The sequence below is a fragment of the Dromiciops gliroides genome, chromosome 1 (genome assembly GCF_019393635.1).
Source record: "Dromiciops gliroides isolate mDroGli1 chromosome 1, mDroGli1.pri, whole genome shotgun sequence".
NCBI classification, from domain to species: domain Eukaryota; kingdom Metazoa; phylum Chordata; class Mammalia; order Microbiotheria; family Microbiotheriidae; genus Dromiciops; species Dromiciops gliroides.
The window spans coordinates 311,726,096-311,751,535 of record NC_057861.1 but is presented as its reverse complement, the minus strand read 5'-3'; the positions used below and the strand labels follow the sequence as shown (position 1 = coordinate 311,751,535).

Here is a 25,440-nt window from a genome sequence, read left to right as displayed (position 1 = left end):
TAGCTGTGTGACCCTGGGCAAATCACTTAACCCCAATTGCCTCACAAAAACAACAACAACAACAACAAAGAAAGGTAGCATGGTCAACCTTGAGAAGGAGGAAAACCAACACATCTCTGAGAACTGAAAGAAAAGGAAGGTAATGTCTTAAGGCAAAGAGAGATGAGAAATCTGTAATGTCTGGATTCCATCATCTCAGTAAAGTAGGAGGTCATGTGATTTACTGAGTGACGGTTGGAGTAGGCTTCGAGAGAGATTTGTAGCAGCTGCTGTGGGAATTGAGTTAAGGACCTAATCAGAGATGAATAGAAGGAGAGATGTGCAGTGGTGACATCTTTGTTGAGGTTAAATAACATAACAATAAAGAGGACCTTGAAAGTTCATTGCTTTTTCCACAAATTCTCAGTGCCTTGTGAGTAGAGAACAAATATGGTGGGGCTGACCCAGGATTAGAACTCAGCAGGACAGGGATAGTAGAAGGGAGGGAGATGGGGTTGGGAGTAAGGGACTCAAGAGTAAATGATCTGTGCATTGTTGCAATAGGTGGTAACTAAAGGCAAGTGAAGCTAAAACAGAGGTGTTTGACAATAAGAGCATGGAGACATAAAGTGTCCAGAGGTTACATTGCCGGTGAAGGATTATTAAGTGTGAGGAAGGGGAGAGACTCAGAGATAGGCGGTAATGCTCATAAAAGGACTTTTAGAATTCAAGATCATGGAGTTATAGAGGAAGCAGTGATTATTGGTGACATCTGAGGTTCAACTGCCACTGTGGGCTCCTGTGGAAGAGGGAGGACTGTCATATGACCTGAAAAGGTCAATATCCTTAGAGCCAAGAATCATTAGTGTATATATGAGAGACACCAAGGAGAGTGGCAGGAGTTGAGTGGAAAGAAAGAATTTGGAGATAGGGGAGTACTCTGGAAATGATCATGATGTTGTCCTGGCTCCAAGTGAATGCTGCTCAGATTAGCCCTAATAAGAGGGATAGTTGACTTCACCGGCCTCCTTCTTTCCTTTCTCCTGTGTCGTAAGGTACCTGTGATTCTTGTGTGTACTTGTTGTTCCCCCAGGATCCATGACTTGAGGCCCCAAAATGCTAAGCACGGTGTCTAGTGCTTATTCCTTCCTCGCCCCTCACAATCTAGGGCAACCCCCAATTATCATTAAAGTTTAAATTCCTTTCCAACAAATAACCATCTCTCCTTTTTAAACAAAAGCAGTAAGAGGAAACTAAATAACCTAATACAAGAATGACTTTAAATGGCTTAATAGGTTCATTCTTAGTTATATTCCTATTTTCAAGTCACAATTTGTCAAGCAATCCTTAGAAAGTTATTCATTTAGCAGAAGCTAGGTGGCACAATGGATAAAGCACCAGTCCTGAATTCAGGAGAACCTGAGTCCAAATCTGGCCTCAGACATTTGACACTTACTAGCCCTGTGATCCTGGGCAAGTCACTTAACCTTTATTGCCCCGGGGGGGAAAAGTCATTCATTTGGCACTTAAGATGAAACATTTGGTGGAAAGTATGCGGTCTTTTTGTGGCCCCCTCAAATTACATAGGCAACTTCTTATTTCTATGATAGACATACATATTTCTATTATATAGACATATATTATATATGTAAATAATATATACATGAATATTATAGATGATAGAAATTATGTGTGTATATGTATATATGTGTGTATGATATATTATAAATACAAAATAAATACATTATATATGAATATATAATGTAATTATATATAATATATATATTCCAAACTAGTAGTACACAGATAGATGAATAATTTTATTTCTGCCTGTAAAAGTGCTGGCAACAGCAATTCTAGTCAAGTCTCAGCAAGGATTGATTATTCTTTTGTGTGAATAGTGTGTTCACTTTGTTTATTGACTTGCATTATTTCTTAATTGCAATGAAACTCAGTGCATTGTTGTGGAAAGAACATTCAACTGGGATTCTCAAGACTGGGATTCTAGTTCTGACTGCCACTGATTGATTAGCTGTGTGGCCAGGGGTAAGGCCCTCAGCCTCTCTGGACCTGTCTTTCCTCAGTTGTAAAATGAAAGGGCTGTACTGTGTGATTTCTAAAGTCTCTTTCCAACTCTATCCTTCTTTGATTCTATGATTTAAGCCTAGAGGGGGACAATGTTTGTCCTCTAGAGATTTAAAATGTTTCTTGTAACAGTTTACAAAATACATGAAAGGTTTGTTCAAACAATTGTATTATCTTTACATTAGGAGTGCCCTGGTTACATTTTTTTTTCTGTGACTTGATCAAGGAAAGCTCTTTCATGAATTCCCATCAATATTTCAACAAAGCTCTGTCTAAATGGTAAATTATGCATCAACATATGTTAATAATGATTTATACTTTGGTGACAGTTTTTTGTCATTAGATCAGTAACTAACAATTATATTTTTAAAGTTTGTTTATTAATATCCAGGAATTGGTCATAATATTTTAGTAAACAGTGTGTCATTATAACCTAATGAAAGAAAGAACACCATCAGCAGTTCTCTGGTTTCTGAAAACTTGCCCAATACACAGGAAATTAATATAAAGCAGCATGATAAATGGCTTCTGCCCATCTCAATTAATAATTATCTATTCAGCCTTTTTGGACCATCTAATGTTAGTATTTTTATTTGTCATTCAAAGGAAACTTTGGGTGCTAATGTATCAAGATTCTCAGATATTCTAGGCCTAATTACAGCCTTGAAAGCCTTCATCCTGACACTAAAGAGGACTAAGATGTTCTAAATGCTCTTTCATGAAGAGCTCACCATACTGCCTAATTCATTTTTGCCATAGCCTTCTCAGGAAGGAAGTCCTATTGCCTGGGAAAGGCATAAACCACAATAAGGATAAATGGTGTTTTTGCAATATATATGAAACCATAGAATCTGCATTTGGACATAGCTAAACTCTGCTCTGAGATGATACAACAGCCCCCACACACACACAAAAGCCAAATATATATTGCAGGAGATGATTATAAGCATGATAGGAAGTTCCTTTGCACATACATTTAAGCAAAAAGTCACCCTGATAAATTTACAAAATGATTTGACTTTAAAATAGATTTATGCATACCTACTTTCTCAGGAACATATCTATGTTATAGAGAGAGGTACACTTGTATCACAAGCAGCATAACATGTCAGTCAGTGATTGCCTTGTCAAATACCATCTAACCATCTACTATTGTATCCTTGACCTACAAAAACCTTGACTCTTGGGGATGGTCATGAAAATATAAAAGCAGAGTGGATTGATAAAAAGAAGAACTATCTAGGATTCAGAAGATCATAGGATGATTAATTCTGACCAAGGAGGCAGTTTAGAAGTTACCTGGAGGGGCAGCTAGGTGGCGCAGTGGATAAAGCACCGGCCCTGGATTCAGGACAACCTGAGTTCAAATCTGGCCTTAGACACTTGACACTTACTAGCTGTGTGACCCTGGGCAAAAACAACAACAAAAAGAAGTCACCTAGGCCAATTATCCTTTTTTTTTTTTTTTTTTGGTTGTACACTCATTTTTCAGTCATATCTGACTTGTGTCACCAAATGTTTTCTTGGCAAGAATTCTGGCGTTTTTTGCCATTTCTTTCTCCAGCTCATTTTACAGATGGGGAAACTGAGGCAAACAGGGTAAAGTGACTTGCCCAGGGGTCACCTAGATGGTAAGTTTCTGAGACCAGATTTGAACTCTGATGTCTTAATGACTCCAAGTCTGGCACTTTATCTACTCTACCACCTAGCTATTCTCAATTATCCCTAATTTTTCAGATAAAGAAACTGAAGCCCAGAGAAGTTACATGATTTGTTAAACATCACAGAGACAGAAATTGGTAGAACCAGAATTCAAAGAAGCTTCTCAGATTTCAGACCCAGTCATTCTTCCAAAATGCTACGTAATTTCCTAGGCTGGTCTCTAAGCCTAGGTCCTTGGGATATTTATTCCCTTAATGTCTCTTGACTGTGGTTTTCATTTCTTTCAAATGAATTCAAAATATAAATGTCACATGGTGGTTGGAACTAAACTTTTATATATTTTCTAAACTTGTATAAGCAATCTGAGGGATAATATTTCTTTTTCCCCAGTAGGTATGAATACAATGACCCTATGAAACACATAGTATGTTATTGTTCCCATTTTACCTATGGGCAAACCGAGACTCAGAGAATATAAGCAGCTTTTCAAAGGGTAACATGATAACAATATATAAATATTTGGCAACAACATTACATGTGGAAATGTTGCTATCACCTCACCAGCATATAAATGACCTAATAGACCACTGAACTTAGCGTCACAAAGAGCTGGGCTCAAACTTTATTTAGGATAATTTTTAATTGTGTAATCTTGGAATTCCTAAATCCATTCAAGGTTTAGCTTAAGTGCCACCTCCCTCACAAGACCTATCATGATCCTCCCTGCACCAAATGTATTTTTTAAAACTTTGTATAGATTTTACATTTATTTATCTGAATACACATTCTCTACCTCTCCTCCAGGTCAATTGGAAGCTTCTTGAAGGGAGGGATTATTTTAATCCTGTCTTCATATCCCTGCCACATAGTAGTAAATACTTACTAAATGCCTTTTGAATTCAATTGAAGTTATACGAAGGATTTGTTCTTTCTGTGATGAGGAAAACAGCTGCAGAAAGGTAATATCCTGCCCACTATGTAAATGCCACTAAGTATTAAGCATGACATTTCCCTCAGTCCATGACAAAAGCAAATGCTCTTCACCTGGTGTGGACTTTATACCAAGGAATCAGAGCTGAATTAGAGCTCAGATTAGATTGGAATAAATACTACCTTAGAAACCACAGGGCAGAGGGGTTCGTATTAAAAGACACATAATTGTACTATCATTACTAAAAATCCAAACCCATTGATTCTGCTGATGAATTATTGTTGGGCAATGCTTTATTGCTAATGATTTATGGATGACAAATAAGAGTAATTATTAAGCTTAATTGTATTTGAATGATGTTTTTCACCCTATTATTTATCTCCAGCACAAGAATGATAGTAAATGCAGTAGGAAAAAACAAAACAAAACAAATCACAAATTTCTGCAGTGGTTAAATGAGCTTATTAATGTTTACATATATAATAATTTATGTTATTTTCATAGGGTAGAAATAGATAGCCGCTGAACCTTTTCAAGTCTGGGGCTAGAAGAAAATAAAACAATATCTATTTTTCCTTGACTTTTGGGAGGGAGAGAGATGGGAAACATAGATCATTCAGGCAGATACTTCAGATCATCTGTATCTGGACTATGTTGAATAAAAAGGAGCCTACACTGATGGTCTTTGTATTATTTGGGGGTACATGATTCATTGTTGGTCTTTGAGAGATTTTAAAAAGTAACTATTTACAGGTAAAAATATTTGTATTGCTAGCACGTTCTAAAAGAGGCAGTATGATACACTGAAAAATAAAAACAAAACAAAACGAATTAAAAAAAAAAGTCAAGAGACCTGATTTCAAGGCCCAAGTCTGACACTTCGTAATTTCTCTAACTTTACACAAATTGCTGATCTTCCCTGAGCCTTAATTCCCTTATCTGTGAATTGAAGATTATGGATTGGATGAGTTGATTTCTATGGTTCCTTCTACCTGGAATACACTATGATTTTATGAATCTATGCTGCAATCCTCAGTAAAAATTTTTTGAGGTTAATTTTGGTTGACCCATGGCTAGTGAAAGTATTTTCAAGGAAATGAAATTACTTTGGCTGTTGGGAGGCAGCAGGACACTAGGTCATGAGACTCTAAGCTCTGCCAACTCTGGGAAAGGCTGGTAACTAGCCAGGACCCTGAGGGCTTTGCTTCATTTCCACAGAGGCTATTGAGTCAGCTGATGTCACCTTTAATACAGAGGGTCAGCATGGGAACCCTGTCTGTTTTCCAAAAGCCAAAATAAATCACTAAATTTCTAAAAGCTGAATCCTTCACAAGTTTTTTTTTTCTTTCACTTTTTTACAAATAAAGACAGTATGGATTCTCATTATGGAATTTATGATGGAGAGTTCATGTAGCTTAGACTTCTAGGGCTGGAGTGCAGGGTCAGGGATACCCTTCATGAGCCTAGTCAAATTGTCTGCTGCTAGATAGGAATTCCCTGCCCCTCCCATCTTTTCATTTCCCCTGGAACAGAATCAATGAAGAAACATTCACTGTATAAAGAAGAACAAGTCATGCTGTCCGTTCTCAAGGACTAGCTGGATGATAGGATGCAATACCTTAAAAAGTTGTTTTTATATGCCTGGTGGCATATGGTAAAGGTCCAGTTTGTGGTACAAATAATAAGTGCTACAAGAGGCCCAAGGAGGGAGATAACACAATGTTGTTACTGTTGGTCAAGGGGGATTTTATATATAGGATTCTGTCTGGATTTGATTCATTAAAGAAAGAGGAGAGATCATTCCTTCCTGGTCTGTCCTACCTCTTCCACGTTCATATAGGTAGGTAGATAGGGGGAGAAGGTGAGAGAGACAGAGAGAAATACAGAGAGAGAGACAGAGACAGAGAGACACCCAGAGACAGATAGAGATAGAGACAGAGACTGAGATGGAGACAGTGAGACAGAGAGACAGTGACACAAAGATCTAGAGAGACAGAGAAAGAGAGAAACAGGGAGAGACAGACAGACTCACACTACAAAAACAGAGTAGTCTAATTCCATAAGCAATTACTATAAAATGCTGGAGGGGCTGTGGAAAAATAGGGACACTAATGCACTATTGACAGAGTTGTGAACTGTTCCAGGCATTCTGGAGAACAATTTGGAGCTATTCTAAAAGGGTTATAAAACTATATATACCCTTGGACCCAGCAGTACTACTACTAAGTCTTGTTTTCCAAAGAGACCAAAGAAAAGGGAAAAGGACCTAGTATTTGTTCTGTCTCTATATGTGTCTGGATGTGTGTATATGTATATGTATATATGTATACATTCATTCGTTCATTTATTTGTTTATTTATTTATAGCAGCTGTTTGTCTGTGTCTGTGTCTGTTTGTGGTGGCAAAGAGTTGGAAACAGAATATGTCCATCAATTCAGGAATGACTTCATAATGTGTGATATATGATTGTGATGGAATTCTATTGTGCTATAAGAAATGACACGCAGGATGTTTTCAGAAAAATCTTGGGAAATTTTTTATGAACTGATGCAAAGTGAAGTGAGTCAAACCAGAAGGACATTGTAAACAATAACAGTAATACTATAATGATGATCAACTATGAAAGACTTAGCAGCAATGCTGTAATGATAATCAACTATTAAATACTTAGCTAAATCTGTTCAATACAAAGATTCTGTTATGCTATGCTGGGAGAACATGTAGTATTATATCCTTTGTGGGAAGAACAAGCAATAAAAGCTATATGGCAGAGGACTTATTTAAGATGAGTTAAAAATAAATAGGATTTTGACTGAGAAGAAATGGAGGGGTTACCATATAGATAAAATGGTGTGTACAAAGACTCAGATAGAAAGAAATAAAGAATATTCAGGGAGTGACTAATTGTCCTGTTTGTTTAGAATACAAGGCAGTTCAAGGGTGGCATGAGAAATTAAAACTTGAAGCAAGTAAATTAGAAACTGTGGAAAGACTTACAGGACATTGGACTTTATTCTATAAGCAAATACTCTCTAAGGTGATTTGAGAAGGCCAATGCCAGGGTCAGTCAACATTAAGTATCTACTACATACCTGGCACTGTGTTAATTGCTGTGGGGAGAGGGGGTACAAAATGAGGCAAAAGGCAGTCCCTGCTCTCAGGGTTCTTACAGTCTCAACAGGGAAACAAGAGGAAACATTTATGTACAAAAAAAGTACTATATACAAGAACTAATTAAGAGAAAGAAGGGGTTAGAAGGGGTTAACAGTGGTTGGGGAGGTGGCAGCTAGGTGGCACAGTGGATAAATCATGGGCCCTGGATTCAGGAGGACCTGAATTCAATTACAGCCTCAGACACTTGATACTTACTAGCTGTGTGACCCTGAGCAAGTCACTTAACCCTTATTGCCCCGCAAAAAAAAAAAAAGAAAAAAAGAAAGAAAGAAAGAGAGAAAGAAAGAAAGAAAGAAAAAGGCAAAAAAAAAAAGAGTGGTTGGGGAAAATTTCCTATAGAAAATGAAATTTTAGTTGGGACTTAAAGGAAACCAGGGAATTCAGTAGGTGGAAATGAGGAGACAGCATTACAGGCATGGAGGACACAGGGAAAATGCCTAGAGCCAAGAGATGGAGTATATATTTTACTGATTAGATTTATTATATCATTCTGTTTCTCATTCCTTTATCTGACTCCTCCCTGGCTTCTAATTCCTTTACTAGGTTTACTTATTCTTCAAATATCAAAATGTCTTTGCCTCAAGTTTCATATGATCCTGCCTTCCCAAAATAGCTCCTCCTCTTTTGCCACCTACATTCCTACTTTTTCATGACCCTTTATTGTCATCATCTACCATATAAGCTCATAATTGTGCTATCTCCCCAAGTGACAAGAACAGCCTGCTCATTCCTGATCCCAAAGTGGAATCAAAGTTGTATTGCTCGATTTCACTCTAAAAAATAATAATGAAAACCCACAAACCTACCCCAACCTGTTATGTAATACTTCCTTTCTATAAGTCTGCCTCATTTCCATAGCTACCTTCACTAACCAGGCTCATACCCTTCACAGGGGAATATCAGTCCCTCTTATGGAAGTGAAAGCGTTGATATTTCATGTCATCATCATGTGTCAAAATGTGGATTCAAGGGGAAGCAGGGCTCTGAAAATATGCTTGAAGGTGGATATAAAAGGTTAACATGAGGGAGAAAATGGCATTTGTCCCTGGGAACTTTTGATTTTGGAGAACATAGGTCAGTTTTTAAACAAAAGTATTTATGCAAATTTTCTTTTTTGTTTGTTTGTTTCCCTTTTTTCCCCCAGGGCAATGAGGGTTAAGTGACTTGCCCAGGGTCACACAGTTAGTAAGTGTTAAGTGTCTGAGGTCACACTTGAACTCAGGTCCTCCTGAATCCAGGATTGATGCTTTATCTACTGTGCCACCTAGATGCCCCCCTATTTGTTAGTCTTCTGACCATAAGGAGAGAACCTCACTCTGTGTTCATATTTAACTGCCCTTTTGAGAATTTCTCATGGTCCTATGTGAGTAGACAACATTTCAGACTGACGTTTTAGTTAGTTACACAAAATTGACTTCTGAAAGCCATCACAAAATGTTGACTTCGGAGAATATTCCAAGCATAGAATAATATTAACACTAATGTAGTTTAAAATGAACTTCTTGTGAAGCAAATGTCAATTTTATAGGCAGCTTCAGGGAGCTCAATTGTCTGTTCAGTAGCAGTTATAGGGGGAGGCAAAAGTTGAAAACTGTTCATCATCCATTGATTGAAGGGACATGAGTGGGAAGTTCTTTCTCTCAAAAAAAAAAAAAATGAGTAATCCACCGAAGGTTAAGGCAACAAGTTCCCAACCCAAGTAGTTGTGTTTGCAAGAAAATGACTCTACTCTGTATTGTGTCAAAGTTCTTATAGCTCCATGAGTCCCCCACCTGCCTAATTTAGATATGAAATGATAGAAGTGGGAGATGTGAAGACTGAAATAACTAGACTGATAGCTTATAACTATTTAGGCCCAGATTGTTATTCATGACCATGCTTACCTGAAACTGCTGGGAATAGAGATTGAAGAAGTACAAGCTATTAAGAAATATAAATAGAGAAGTCTTCCATGTTGAAAAGTTCTCACCAATGTCAAGAAGTGAAGTCATTCCCTAAATTTTTATTCCCCCCCACCATGCAAATTTCTTTTTAAATTGAGTTCCAAATTTTCTCCCTCTGACTTCTTTCCTACCCAATGTGAAGGAAGACAAAATGATACCAATCATACATGTGAAATCATGTAAACATTCCATATTAGCCATATTACCAAAAAAGTAAAATAATAAAGAAAATTATGCTTCAATTTTCACTCAAAATTCGTTAGTTCTCTCTCTAGAGGTTGGTAGCATTTTTTCATCAGGAGCACTTTGATATTGTCTTGAATTGTATTGAGCACAGTGGCCAGGTCTTTCATAGTTGCTCATAGTTATAACATTACTGTTTATATGTACAATGATCCCGTGGTTCTTCTCACTTCACTTTTCATATAGGTCTTGCCCATGGATGTTTTTTTTTTTTTTGGTTTGTTTGTTTTGTTTTGTTTTTTGTTTGTTCATTTTTCCTGAAACGACCCCCTCATCATTTCTATAAACCAATAGTATTTCTTCACAATTATATGCCACAATTGGTTCAGACATTTCCCAATTAATGAGTATCACATCAATTTCCAATTCTTTGCCACAACATAAAGAGTTGCTATCAATATTATTGTTCATATAGGTCTTTTTACTTTTTCTTTGGATATCCTCCCAATACAAACTACTCACACCCATGTTGTCTATGTAGACTTTTTGTAACTGACTTAATAATACCATTCTTAGGAGTTACATGTATCATCTTCCCATTTAGGAATTTAAACCATTTAACGTTAATGTCTGTTATGATTATTCTTTCAAGTTTACATTTTTATGTTTCTCTTGGGTCTTGGTTTGAATGTCAAATTTTCCATTCAGCTCTGGGCTTTTCTTCCGGAATGCCTGGAAGTCCTCTATTTCATTTTTTGTCTGTTTCCCCCAAAGACTTACATTCAGTTTTGCTGGATAGGTTACTCTTGGCTATAATTCCAGCTCCTTTCACTTTTGGAATATCATATTCCATATACTTCTCTCCTTTAATGTAGAAGCTACTAAATAATTTGTGAACCTAACTATGGTTCCAAGATATTTGGATTTTTTTTCTGAATGTTTGCAATATTTTCTTTGTGATGTTGGAGCTGTAGAATTCAGCTATAATATTCCTGGGAGTTTTTATTTTGAGGTTTCTTACAGGAAGTGATAGGTAGATTCTTTCAATTTTTATTTAATCTTCTGGAACCAAGTTATTAGGCAGTTTTCCTTTATGATTTTTAAAAAATATGTCTAGGTTTTATTTTGTGTGATGGCTTTCAGGTAATTCAATAATTCTTTATCTGTCTCTATTCAATCTATTTTTCCAGATCATTTTTTCTAATGATATATTTAACATTTTATTCTATTTTTTCATTATTTTGACTTTGTTTTAATGATTCTTGATATCTCATGGTGTCATTAGCTTCCAGTAATCCAATTCAAATTTTTGATGGCTTTTTTTTTTCAGTGAGATTTTGTGTCTCCTTTTCCATTTAATCTATTCTGCTTTTGAAGAAGTCTTTTCTCCAGTGGTTTTTTGTTGTTGTTGCTGTTGTTGTTGTTGTTGCTTTCTTTTAAACTATTTGTCCAATTCTATTTTAAGGTGTTATTTTCTTTAATTTTTGTGCCTTTTTAAAAACCAAGCTGTTATTTCTCTTTTCATAATTTTCTTATATCACTATAATTTCCTTTTTTCTAATTTTTCATCTACCCTCTTTTTTTTTCCTTTAAACTTCCAATTGTTTGCTTTGTTTTGTTTTATTTCAGCTTAGGTCCCATAAGTATTTTTCTTTGAGGAGTTGGTTTTAGTTATTTTCATGTTGTTCGTTTCTTCTGAGTTTATGTCTTGGTCTTCCCTGCCACCATAGTAGCCTTTTATAGTCAAGTTATTTGTTGTTGTTGTTGTTGTTGTTTTGTACACTCATTTCCACCCTATTTCTTGATTTGGAACTTTATGTTAAAGTTTGTCTCTGTTCACTAGGGTTGGCGGGGCTCTTTGACAAGCTACAGGCTTTTTTATGTGACTGTTCTCAGAATTCTTGGAGTCTTCAGGCTTTTGGTGCTTTCAAGGTGGTATGATCTGATGAGAGGTGTGGTCACTGCTCTGCTGATCTGCACTCTGTTTTTTACCCAGGAAGGTATTTTCTCACATGCAACCACAAGAGCTAGCACTTGTCTTGACCCTCAAATTGTGATTTAAGTGCCTTGTTTTCCTGCAGCCACAAGTGCTAGTGCTCCTCTCTGCCATGAACTGCATATGGGAATTAGAGTTTCCAATCAGTGCCACTTTTGCCCCTAGTACTAGCAAAGGGTTCCCTATAGTATCTTTCTGATCCCCTTTACCATTGTCTCTGGGTTAAGAGCTCCTGATGCTACTGCTTCTGTTGTCACAGCCATCACCTCCAAGGCCATCTGCTGGTGCTGGTGCCCCAAGATGACACCCATCCAAATGTCACAGACCTATTTTGCAAACTTCTTAAGTTTTCTTAGACTGGAAAAATGTCTTACTTGAACTTTTGTCGCTCTTGCCATCCCAAAATTTGATTTGAGTAGTTATTTTAGAGTTGTTTGGAAGGAAATTGTGTAACAGTTCAGTTGGGTTGTTGCCTATACTCCACCATCTTGGCTCTGCCACACATTCCCTAATTTTGAAAGACTCTGCTGGATGCTAATGCTAATGATGAATTCACTAGATGCCCAATTGGCATGTGACTTTCTTTTCCATTTTGGACCCTATTAGTTTTTCACAATTTTAACCAAGATAGACCAAGCACTTCAAACATGAAACATTTTATTGGCTCACTTTTCAAGTGAAAGAATCATTGAGCTTTCATTTCCCATGATAAAATAATTTGGACTTGCCTTGTCAAATGTATGACATTGTGTAACTTCACTGGCAAACATGCTGCCAGCTAGACTACCTGGCATGTTGGTTCCCCATTCTAAATTTGGTTCTGACCTCATTATGTGTAGATGGAATACAGACACTGAGCACAATATATCATTATTCCTCTAATAAACTTTAGTGACTCCTCTGCTACTTCCCCCATCCCCTGCTGTCAAGAAGTAATTTGTCTTGAGCTGTATATGCATATGTTGCCTTTGAAAAGGAGGGACCTTGAGTTATCAGTCACTGCATGGAGGAATTATAGCTGGTTTCATCATGGAAGGGAGCAGATGATTACAATCAATAATCAATCAAAGGGCTGGTGACAGTAATCATATATCACCTTTCACTGTGGACTACATTTAGTAGTTTAATATCACAAGATACATTCTTGAGGCAGATTGGGAGCCATATGTTGGGGGTGGCTGTTTCCTTTGTGGAAACATACGTAAGTGTTGGTGATCAATTGGTTAGGTTTTCTACATTTCTGAGGAGTTTGGCAACCACTGACAAAAATTGAACACTGTGGTGAGGAAATAAAGGTAAATGCTGTCATTTATATGTGGTGTGGTGACTGCTGTCAGCAGCAACGATAGTAAAGCCTTCACTAATGCCCTATATGTGTAGATAATTTTGTTAAAAAACATTTTTGTTACAAGGCTATTAATGAAAAATCACTGTTTTGTGGATATGCCTCATTTTTTATTACTTGATTAACTCTTGTGATTTTTTTGTAGAGAATAATTCAATTTGAATTTATTTAAATGAAAAATGACCTTCTGCTATGAAATATCTTTAGGGTATTATTGCAAACTGCATCTGCTAGGTAGAAGGATATGTACTGGTCAGCTATCTTGATTATAATTATAACTCACATTTATATAAAATATTGTGATTTATAAAATAATGTCCTTATAACAACTCCAGGAAGTAGATAACCAGTATTATTATATCCATTCCAAAGATGGGAAAATTGAATGTGTGTTAAAGCAGAGTACATGCCATCTTTTTCATTCTTTGGCTCCTTCTCCTGACATAATCTTGAACATTTCTGTGTTTTGTGTACCCTGTTTCCTTGCCTGTTCTCCAATCCAAAGCTTAAAATCTCTTCATGTCTAATTGGCAATAGTATATTAGTTACTTCACGTCATCTGTGATCTTATGGATATGGACACTGCCTTCCTCCCTAAAGAAGTCAACCTGAATATGACATTAGTTATCATTTTTGTGTATGTCCTTCCACAAATCTTCCATAAAGGATCTAATCAACAACAGATATCAGTTCAGCACTCACACTATCCATCTCTTGTCCCTCCCTTTCACAACATGACTAGCTTACCTCTTTTTTTAAAGCCACCCATAACCTTCATAACTCTTATTCCACTTACCATAATTTACCACACACACATTTTTGTAATATGTTGTGGCCTACTTTTTCATGACAGATTTCTTCTTATTATGTTAGTATGTGGGTATATATGCTTGGAATACACAGGTAGTAGGGACAGCTAGGTGGTGCAGTGGACAGAGTACCGGCCCTGGAGTCAGGAGGACCTGAGTTCAAATCTGGCCTCAGACAATTGACACTTACTAGCTGTGTGACCCTGGGCAAGTCACTTAACCCCAATTGCCTTACCAAAAAAAAAAAAAAAAGAAACAAAGAAATACACAGGTAGTGGAACTGAAGAATATAGGTATATAAATGTATACACGCATATATGTTTTCATTTCAGATATAGTTGCAAGGGGAACTAAAATTAATAAAATACATGAAGGTAGTGAAATCCAAGAACTTCTGAAATGTTATTTTTCAGTTTTAAAGATGCATTAAGAAAAGTTAATGAACTAATATTCATAAATTACCTTCTATGTGCCAAGAAATGTGCTAAGCTCTAGGGATACAAAGAAAAGTAAAAATAAAAAATCCCTGCTTTCAAGGAGTTTGCAGTCTAATCAGTGAGACAAAAAGCTAACAACAATGCACAAGATAGCTCTAGCAGACTTTTGGGTATGTTCAGAGGGAAGGCACATTTTAGATTTTAGAGGAACTCTGAAAGCCCTTGAAAGAAGCAATAATACCAAAAATATAATTAATAATTAATCCAAGAATGAGAGGGGTCTATTATGCATCTGTCTGTCTTTGTATCTATTTTTCTGTGCTGATAAATTTAGTATTAGCTGAAAATTTCAAGTTTATAGAGCTTTCTCTTGTCACATGATTTGATTTACTGACTGAAAGAAGATAAGGTATAACAAGTTAAAGGAAAACAAACATTGAGATACACTTTGTGTGTGTGCACATCTGTATATGTGTCTTTGAATATATACTGTTGCTAGTCTGATATCTGATGGGAAAGTATAACTTTCATTTAACATGCCCATTACAATGGCCCCCATTTCCAGAGACAAGTGGCAAAGCTGATTTTGTTCTAGATTTAGTCAATTATGACCAATACTTTTAAAAGCGAATTTGGCAAAATTGCAATTTCCATCACTTTCCTCTTCTCTCTGCCCATTGCCTATTCCCCTTACTTACAAAAACAAAACAGGATTGGGTTTTGTTTGTTTTTTCTATGTGGATGAATTTCTGATTTTGCTCCTATTTGAATGATTGCTTCAGTGTTTTTAAGCATTTGGATTCCCCAAAAGCCTTCAGAATTATTTTTTTTAACTGAGATTTTCAAGACTTTTAAAGTTCTCTTTCCTTTAAAGTTCCAATTCCCAAACTATCAGATGCCATCAGAAAATTAAGTTTGGTTTTTTTAATTCATGTGACTTTTAAACTCTGTGATGTTTGCTCAGTTTTGGATCATTTTCAGAAGGCAGTAGGTGGAACTTGGAAGAGAAATTATGAACCTGAGATATTTAGAAATCTGTCTTATTATAGTTGCTTTCTTTTCTTATTTTAGAGATATTCTCCCAGGCTACTCTTTTTCCATTGCTGGGCCTTGATGCTAATGCATTGAAAGTGCATTGGAAGGTATCTTCTAGCTAAAGACCAAATACAAAGCAGGGTAAAGTAAATGATGTGGTTTGCTTCAGAGAACAGAAATGTATAACATTTTCGTTTCATTATATATAGGCTTCTGTTACAAAATATAAACAGCAGACTGTCAGGCAACTTTATGAAATTATCACTTTTTGGAGATTCTAAAATTAGGTTGTTGTGTGGTGGGTTTTTAGTAATTAGACTTTTCAAAATGACATTTCCCTACCACTGTTAGAAAGTAAACAGAGCTGCTCTTGAGGTTGTTGCCTGGGGGCAGAGACATAGTTAGCACTAATCTTTTTCCCTAGTGTAAATACTTCCTTGAATTTCTAGCTCCTGGACTTCTAATAACATGGTTCTGGAGGCTGCTACAGACCAATGCATGTCTGTAGCTTTGCTCTTCCTTTTGACATCTTCCCCAAATAAAAGGGCATTGGAAAAAAAAAAGTCAAGGTTGTTGTCATAGTGGATAAAATTATTTTCCTTATGAATTAAATGAAATGAAAAAACTACTGTTCACTATAAAGTCATGCTAAGTGAGTATTTTATCAATCAGAAAATGTGCTGGTCTGCCATTATCATGTTACTCCCTAACTTATGTATTTATATTGGCTCCCAGCTACCTTTTGATTAACCAGAACTCTGCAACCTCCCATTCAATCCTACCCTACTGATCCCATCTCATCTTTCCCTAATATCTAATATAGATCTTAGAAGGAAGATAATTTCTTTTCAGTCTGTTCTCACACCCTACTGAATGCATCATGTTGATTCCTGCATCTGGACCTTTTCTCATATTATTAGCTCCTTATATTTCACTCCAACATTCCAAAGCTTACACTTTATCCAAGACAGTGCTAAAAAAATTTTTAGGAGTCATACATCCCCGATTTCATCTTTGTTTGGTTTTGATAATTAGAGGTTTATAAATAAGTAATCTTTGTGCTTGTGTCTATCAAGAAATTCAGTTATTATCTTAACTAATCAAGGATTATGTCATTGTAACAAAGTATATGACAATAATAATAGTAATACTAATACCACTTAACAGCTAACATTTATATGATGCTTACTGTTTACCAGCTACTGTGCTAAGTGTTTTACAGTTGTAATTTCATATGATCTTTCACAACAACCCTGGGACATAGCTGCTATTATTATCCTTATTTTACAGATGAGGAAACTGACATAAAGAGAAGTTAGGTTCTCAGTTAGTAAATGTCTGAGTCTAGATTTGAACTCTGTACTTCCTGACTCCAGGTCTAATATTCTAAACACTGTTCCATTTAGCTGCCCTTGTGATCGAAAGTTACATTTTGCTTTTCTATAATCAAAGAATCATGAATACAATGGTATCTTTTATTATACAAGATTTTCAATTATATGACTGAAAATGAAGTGTATGGTTGCAAATCATTTGCAAAGGCTTGACTTTACTCTTCACATCTTACATTCATTTATGGTTCTTTAAATTTCACTTAATATGCTTTTTAGATGATCTGTCTCAGTTTGGTTGCAAGCAAATCATTCTGCAGGCTCATTGTCTCCAGCATGCCTTTTCATTCCTTTGTGCAATATCGTTTGTTGTTTTTGAAAGCTCCTGGAAATATATTTTAGTACATAAAACATGGAAATACATGCTAATCAAAGATGTTAATAAATATTTGTTTTTAGGTATTAGAACTTGAGATGGTGAGTTGGGATACCACCACACCCTTCCTTTTGATCTAGTATGTTTTTGTACTTATCCCTTAATATCAGCACTTATGGGGTTAAATTTAATTTTATTGTTGATCTTCAGGCTTCAGGGAAGTGCTTCTTAAAATTAATCAATATCACTATTAAATTACCCAGTGCTTTTCAGTGAATGATGATATATAGGTTACTTAAAAATACAGTATATAGTAAATAGGATAGATATATAAAACAACTTATTTTTGATCCAGTACAGTCCTCACATTGATGGTACATTACACAATCTTTCCATATTTTCTCATCCTAAATAACTTTCTTACATTATGAGTATTACTGTTGTTGGTCTGGATCTCTGAATAAATAATAACAATAACGACAACAACAACAAAAACATCATCATCGACAACAATTATTATTGTTATTATTGTTGTTATTATACTTATCGTTGTTGTTTTTGTTGTTTTGCTATAGGGGATTCCTGGTATGGAAACTTTCCCTGCCAGCATAGACCAGTGAATATTCTGAAACACAAAATTTTTAAGTGTTTCCTGGGGGCACTGAGACGTTATAACCAGTAGGTATCACAGGCTAGGTTTGAAACCAGATCTTCTTGATGCTAAGGCTGCTTCGTTATCTACCATTTCTCATTTTGTTGTCATAAATTTGTTTTACAATATACTTTGAATTATTTATTCCATATAATTTTAGTTGGTGTGACCATGGCAAGTCATTTAAATTGCTTGTTCCTCACTTTCCTCATCTGTATAAAGGAGTTTTATTAGTTAACTTATAAATTTCTTTTCAGCTGTAAATCTCTGAAGCCAACGTGCTCTAGCTTAGTCATGCACACTATATTCTTTCCCAATGTGCTTTAGATGATTCTACAATTTAAATTTGTCAGAGATTTTGATATTTGATGACTTGTAGCCACACAGAAACATTGGGAGAATATTAATTTGGGGAAGATGGATCTTTGTTTCTGGAGAAACTCAGGGAAATACCATTCAAAGTACCCAACCATCTACAATATGTAAATCTACATGATGTCTTTTTTCATTCTATTCTGCTGGGCTTTGCTCATTGTACACACTCTCTACTCAAAATAAATGTCCTGATAATCTAATATATCAAACTGCATACCCATTGTAGTTTTTGAGACAGTAAGTGTTCTTAATTTATCATGTGTCAATAGTTAGGTTAGGCTGAACTCTTTTGAGTAATCACATATATGATTTAGATTGCTCTACAATGCTCTCAGGCTTTATTCAAATAGCATGATGTGACCTGCAAATAAGGAACATCTGGAAGCCCTCACAATCTGTAGGAAATCCCTCTTCTCTTTTGTCTCTCCATAGGACATCATTTTCCATGAGAATTACAAACAACTTTGGCAAGATTACAGCCCTGTTTTATAGCCCACTTGGCATTTATAATCAAGAAAATAGCTTAGTTTGTAGTAGAAATTGCTGTCTGTGTGTGTGTTTGTGCAATTTATATATATATATATATATATATATATATATATATATATATATATATATATATATATATATATATATATATATATATATATATGTATATGTATATATATATATACACACACACATATGTGGATGTTTATAAATGTATTTATTTATAAACACACACAGACACATATATGATTTTCAGGTTTTTCTTCTAACAAGACAGCGAGTTAACTGTACTTAGGCAGATGATTGGAAAATGCCATATTGGTGCCAATTATTTCTTTCAGCTAAAATAAGCTAATATAAATATATAATATATTAGATATGTGTGTACTATATAAAATTGACAGGTATAATATAACATACATAATATAGAAGCATCATATTTATAATATAACACAAATATATGTATGCATATACATGGATAAATGGACCAATAATGCATATATGCTATACATATATAATATCTGGTTATTTAAAGAGACATGCATACATCTATAGATGTATACATATATTTTATACATATATAGAGAAAGCTAAAGATATATATATGTGTGTGCATATTTACATATGCATATACCTTACACACTCATACTTACATGCATATACATACACACATACTTATATGTCTGCATTATTTTGAGCCAGGGACTGTGCTAATTTCTAGGAACATTTAGAATGAAAAGCTATGTTTCCTGAGTATTGAAATGTTTGGTGGAAAGATTATCAGAGACACTAAGTAGAGGATTTAAGGTTTGAACCTAGGTACTCTGTTTTCAAAGCCAGCATTTTTCCTACTTTACTACTCTACTGTTGTATCTATATGTCTTTATATATATATAACTATACATATAGTTATATAGTTATAAATAAATACATACTTCCTTATTCTTGCCTTCATATTGAGGTATCTCATTGTTTAAAAACATATTTAATTAATAATTCCTGAATGTCTTATTAGTGTCTCAATTTCTCCATCTATGTCTCTTTGTTTTTATTTTGATCTTTGTCTCTGTCTCCATTTATATTTCTCTCTCTCTGTCTCTCTGTCTCTCTGACTTTCTCTCTCTCTCTCTCTCTCTCTCTCTCTCTCTCTCTCTCTCTCTCTCTCTCTCTCTCTCATTCATCGTATTGCCTCTGAGGGGGAAAGGTATGAAAAGACAGATAAGAATAAGGAAGAACAGAAAGAAACATCTAAATAATTTAGGGTAAATTTGATATTTGTACATAATTATAGGAAGTCTTCATAGGTCTGTGTTATATTCTTTTACACAGTGGAGACCATGCTATACATACAAACACACATATTTATTTATTCCAAAGTACTTCTACCCCATAACCCACAGCTGCTAAAGCAATGCAATATGCAGAGAAAAGATCTCTCTGCATATATATGTGTATATGTATACATATACATGTATATATACATGCTTGTGTATATATATATATATATATATATATGTGTGTGTGTGTGTGTGTGTATGTATAAATTATTGTTTCTCTAGACAACATATTTTTTGGCATTACCATTAAAGACATGTTTTAGAAAAGGTCATTTAACTTATAACTTTATATCAACTGATGGATGCGTCCCAAGGTATGGGGATTTCAATAGGGGTTAATTTTCTTATTCTGTTCACTAGGATAGTAATTGACAGAAAGTAGTCTCTCATTAATGTCCTCTTGAGAGGAGGAGCTGAGTCCTTCAGTACTTGAGATGTAGTTAGAATACAATAGAAATGGAAGAGCTCTTTTTAGAATTTCCTATGGATAAAAAATGTTTTATTATCAATATGGGTTTGAATTAAATCAAAAGGAAGTATTACACCTCTTGAGTGTTTCTAGCCTTATGTTATATGTTAAGGAATATAAGAAATAAGTTGAAGACATGGTTCTTATCACTGTAAAGTATATAATATGTTGGGGAAACAAATACTCCTAAACTTGAATGATTTTTGTGATTCATGAAGGCTCAAATATCAAATGCCAGAATACATATTATAAATATTCTAGGAATTCAGAGGAGGGGAATAAATAGTATTGTGCTCTGAGACACTTAGAAAAAGTTTCATATAGGAAATGGAAGAATTTCAAATAGGGGCTTTGAAGAAATATTAGGATTTGTATTGGTAGAAACAAAGGAGAAATAGAAGCAAAAGCATAAGGGGAATAGTTAGGAAGTCTGCTGATACAGAGTTAATGGGGTTGGTACAGAGAGTGCATGGTATATATTTGAGAATAATTGAAAATATGGTTGAATAGGTGACTACAAGTTCAGTGAGAGCAGGCCTGAAAAGAGAGTTTGAGCTTGATCTTATTGTCTGTGGGGAGCTAATGTATACTTATAATCTGTGAATTGGTGTGATATCATTGTCTCTCTTTTGGAAAAAAGACATACAAACTGTATGTCTTTGCTAAATGGTTTGAAACTTATCCATGTCCCTTATTTCCATAAGCATTGCTACGTCTGTGCTCTTTAAAATACAGTAGACAGCAGGATGTGAGACCTAGGAAGAAAAAAAAAGGTATGGGCATAGTTTCCCTCTCAACTCTATCTTTTACTTCTAGCTTTGGAGAAAAGAGAAAATTACAAATTATTTATTTTATTATATGTAATTGAATAGAAGATAGGTGATGGCCTTGTGTTTTCATTAATATGGGGAAATTTCAGGTAAGAAAATAGCTACCAATAGGGTGCTGAGTTTTATCTCTCTGCCATTTATAGTCATTGAGAGTTGCCTTGTCCAGTGAGAAATTCAATGCTTTGTACATAGTAGTACAGACAGTGTATGACGGTAGAACCTGAAGTTAGTTTTTGTGTTTCTGAGACCAGTTTTCTATCCACTAGATCAGACTTCTTTCACTTATTTAATAAAATGAATATTTCATTCATATTTTTTAGTGTCTACACTCTCATTGGTATGGATATTATTTCTATACTTAGTCTTCGTGAGTTTCTGTGGCCAGAAAGAACAAAAAAGAAAACAATCTTTTGACGAAGAGCCTTTCTCAATTTAGCTATCCTAGCTATTTAGCAGCCTTTGTAATAATGGTAAATGACTATGATAATAGGAGTAATCTTGATACCTTACCTATGTATAATACTTTATGCTTTTCAAAGTGCTTTCCCATCCATTGTTCCATTTGATCTTTTCAAATACACTATGAAACAACAGAGACGTGGTTTTCATAATTTTACTGAAAAGAAAACAAACCCAAAGAGATTCAATGCCTGAAACAAAATTAAATGGCAATGGGAAGAGATAGACTTAGAATCAAGGTTTAGGGGTCTTCCCATTAATCTGCCTGGCCTGATTAAATAAAAATGAGGGCAATTCACCAACGAGAGGAGGGGAAAGGAAAATAGGTAAAAATGGGAAGAAGTGATAGTATGAAAGCTACAGCAGGAAGAACAGATTTGCTGGGTTTATATATACTCAGAAGTAGGGGAGAGGGATCAAGGCTCCCAAGAGGAGGGCATTGCCCTCCCTCACCTGAAGCCCATTTAAGAGAAGGCAAGAGAAAAGCTATTTTCAAGACAGAAGTTTTATCTTTGGGGACTTGTTTATATTGAATTTAGCACTTTATTATATCCATTTAACTGTTTTAAATCTGTTGACCTCAAACTCTAGGGATATAACCTGAACATTCCTAACTTCTCCTTAATACTCCATTATAGAACTATGATCTATGTATTTATCCAAACAATATGTACAGTTTCAGCCTGTGTAACCTCTTGTGTGTGTGTGTGTGTGTGTGTGTGTGTGGTTGTCACCAAATGCAAAAGCAAGGAATGAAAAATAGTTAACAATTTTCCAACTTTGTTTACCTCTAAAAAAGAAATCCTCTTAGCCGCTATACCTTATTCATTCAGGTGTGAACTCTACTCCTTGATTTATTATTTGCCATTTGATTCGATTTTGATTAAAGTTGCAATATCACCATTTAAAGGAAATCAAATCAATGTCACGTTTCTGCAATCAATCATTGGGCTCTGTGGAGTTTTTAGTCAGATTTTTAGTTGTTGTTTTTATAAAGGAACCTTTGGCACTTTTAAATTTATTTTTACATTGATTATATGTCATGTGCTGGCACCAAATTGGGTTTGTATGTTTCTCAGAACATTTCTCCATTTCATGCCTATTTTTAAGTCTTTTGGTAGCATAGGCCCTATGGCAGTGACCTAGAGACCTTTGTGAGGCATGAGGAAGGGGGGAAGAGAAGATGACAGCTAAGGAAAGTATATTTTATCACAAAATGAAGCTCAGATAGAAATTCAGAGAACAAAGCTCCAAGAATTCTAAAAAGTATTTGAGAATGGAAGTGTTAAATCAAAAAAGTTGAGATGTATGATTATACATTAGAAATAGCACTATCCCTGAAGTCAGAGGTATTGAGTACAAATCTGGCCACTTATGCTTCCACTACCTGTGTAACTGTGGGCATATCACTTAATCACTGTCATTCTATATGTGCTTATTTGTAAAATGAGGGTGGTATTCAAGAGAAGATGGCGGCTCTTGGTGTGTCTGGGATGGTCCAGCAGGTACATCCACTTCACTACTTCAGTGGGCAGACCATTTGCCAAACTCATTAGGCCTCCAATTCAAGTATATGGTCTAGAAGGTCGATATGCCACTGCTCTTTATTCTGCTGCATCTAATCAGAATAAATTGGATGTGGTAGAAAAGGAGTTACTCAGAGTAACAAAACTTTTGAAGGCACCCAAAAGGATTGCTTCTATTATGAATCTCCATATAAAGTGTTCTGTTAAGGTAAAAACTCTAAATGACATGATTGCAAAAGAGAAGTCTTCTCCCATCACAGCCAACCTCATGAAAGTGCTTGATGAAAATGGTCACTTAAACAATATCTCGGAAGTCATTTCAGCATTTTCTACCATGATGAGTATGCATCGTGGGGAAGTTCAATGCTCAGTTACTACTGCATCTACTTTAGATGAAGCAACTCTTTCAGAATTAAAAACAGTCCTGAACAGCTTCTTAAATAAAGGCCAAGTTCTGAAAATGGAGAGTAAGACTGATCCTTCAATCATGGGAGGAAAGATTGTTTGTATTGGAGAGAAATATGTTGATATGTCTGTAAGAACCAAGATCCAGAAGCTAAGCAGAATTATGAAGGAACCTGTTTGAAAGTAGCATTTTTCTACAGTTCATCAATGAAACTTCAAAAAATTATGGAAACAATAAAGTACTTGGAAATTTTTTAAAAATGAGGGTGGTAGAACAAATGGACCTAGATAGAGTTTCCAGCTATACCTCTATGATCCAGTGAAACAGAAAAAAAGATTGAAATAGCTTGGGAATTAGAGGAGAGTATAGTTTTTGGAAAAATCCATGAAATAATGAGATTTTGAGGGGGCAGAGTTAAGATGGTAGAAGAAAGGCAGGTAACTTTCTAGACTTCTCCACAAGAAAAGATCCCACCAAAATAGCTCCAAATAATGCTATAAGACAATTCCTGGATCAGCAGAACCCACAAAAAGATGGGGTGAGATGATTTTCCAGCCAAAGACAGCTTAGAAGGTTGGGAGGAAAGAGGTCTGTTGTACAGGTGTGAAAGTGGAGCACAGACCCGGGCCATGCCAACACAGATCCAGTCTAAGGCAGGCCTCACCAGAGGGAGCCTCTGAATCAACTGCAGTAGCAGGTACTTCCAGAACTCAGCTCATAGTCCAGTGAGAGGATCAAGTGGTTGTCTGGGGGAGAATGCAGGGGTCTCTGATGGCACTGAGGTAGATCTCTATCATGTTTCTGTGCTCAGAACCAGGGAAGCAGCCTTGAGTGGTGGCCCAGATCGGGGAGGGGCACAGGCATGCCCAACCTTGCAACCACAAATGAAGCAAATCTGTTCCCAGGTTAACGAGGAAGCAAACCTGTGGCTACTTACAGACTAAAACACAGGACAGGAAAGTGCAGAAGGTGCCTCTCCTTAAATTATACCATGTTGGATCACCTGAAGCTTAGAACAGTGCACCTTGGAAGCAGGGCCCCACTTTAGGAAGGAGTTAAAAGTAAAGAAATAGGCTGGCAAAATGAGCAAAGAGAAAAAGATGCTGACCCTAGAAAGTTTTGTTAGTGACAAGGGAGACCAAAATACACCCTCAGAAGAAGATAACACAATCAAAGCTCCTACATCCAAAGCGTCCAAGAAAAATATGAATTGTTCTTAGGCCATAGAAGTGCTAAAAAGGGGCTTTGAAGAGAAAGTAAGAGAGGTAGAGGAAAAAATGGAAAGAGAAATGAGATTGTTAAAGGATAGTCATGAAAAAATGTCAACTGCTTGAAAAGCCAAATGGAAAAGGAAATACAAAAGCTCTCTGAAGAAATTAATTGATTAAGAATTAAGATTGAACAAATGGAAGCTAATGAATTTAGGAGAAATCAAGACACAATAAAGCAAATTGAAATGAATGAAAAAACAAAGGGCAATGTGAAATATCTCCTTGGAAAAACAGTTGACCTGGAATATAGATCCAGGAGAGATAATTTGAAAATTATTGGACTACTTGAAAGCCATGATCAAACAAAGAGCTTAGACATCATCTTCTAAGAAATAGTCAG

General features: G+C 35.6%; 1 protein-coding gene and 1 pseudogene across 1 annotated transcript in view; both read left to right on the top strand.

Moving 5' to 3' along the window:
- The window catches only part of DCC (DCC netrin 1 receptor), a 1,450,760-nt gene that overhangs the window by 248,471 nt on the left and 1,176,849 nt on the right, over window positions 1–25,440 (top strand). The window lies entirely within an intron of this gene.
- On the top strand, window positions 23,367–24,009 carry LOC122736962 (annotated as a pseudogene).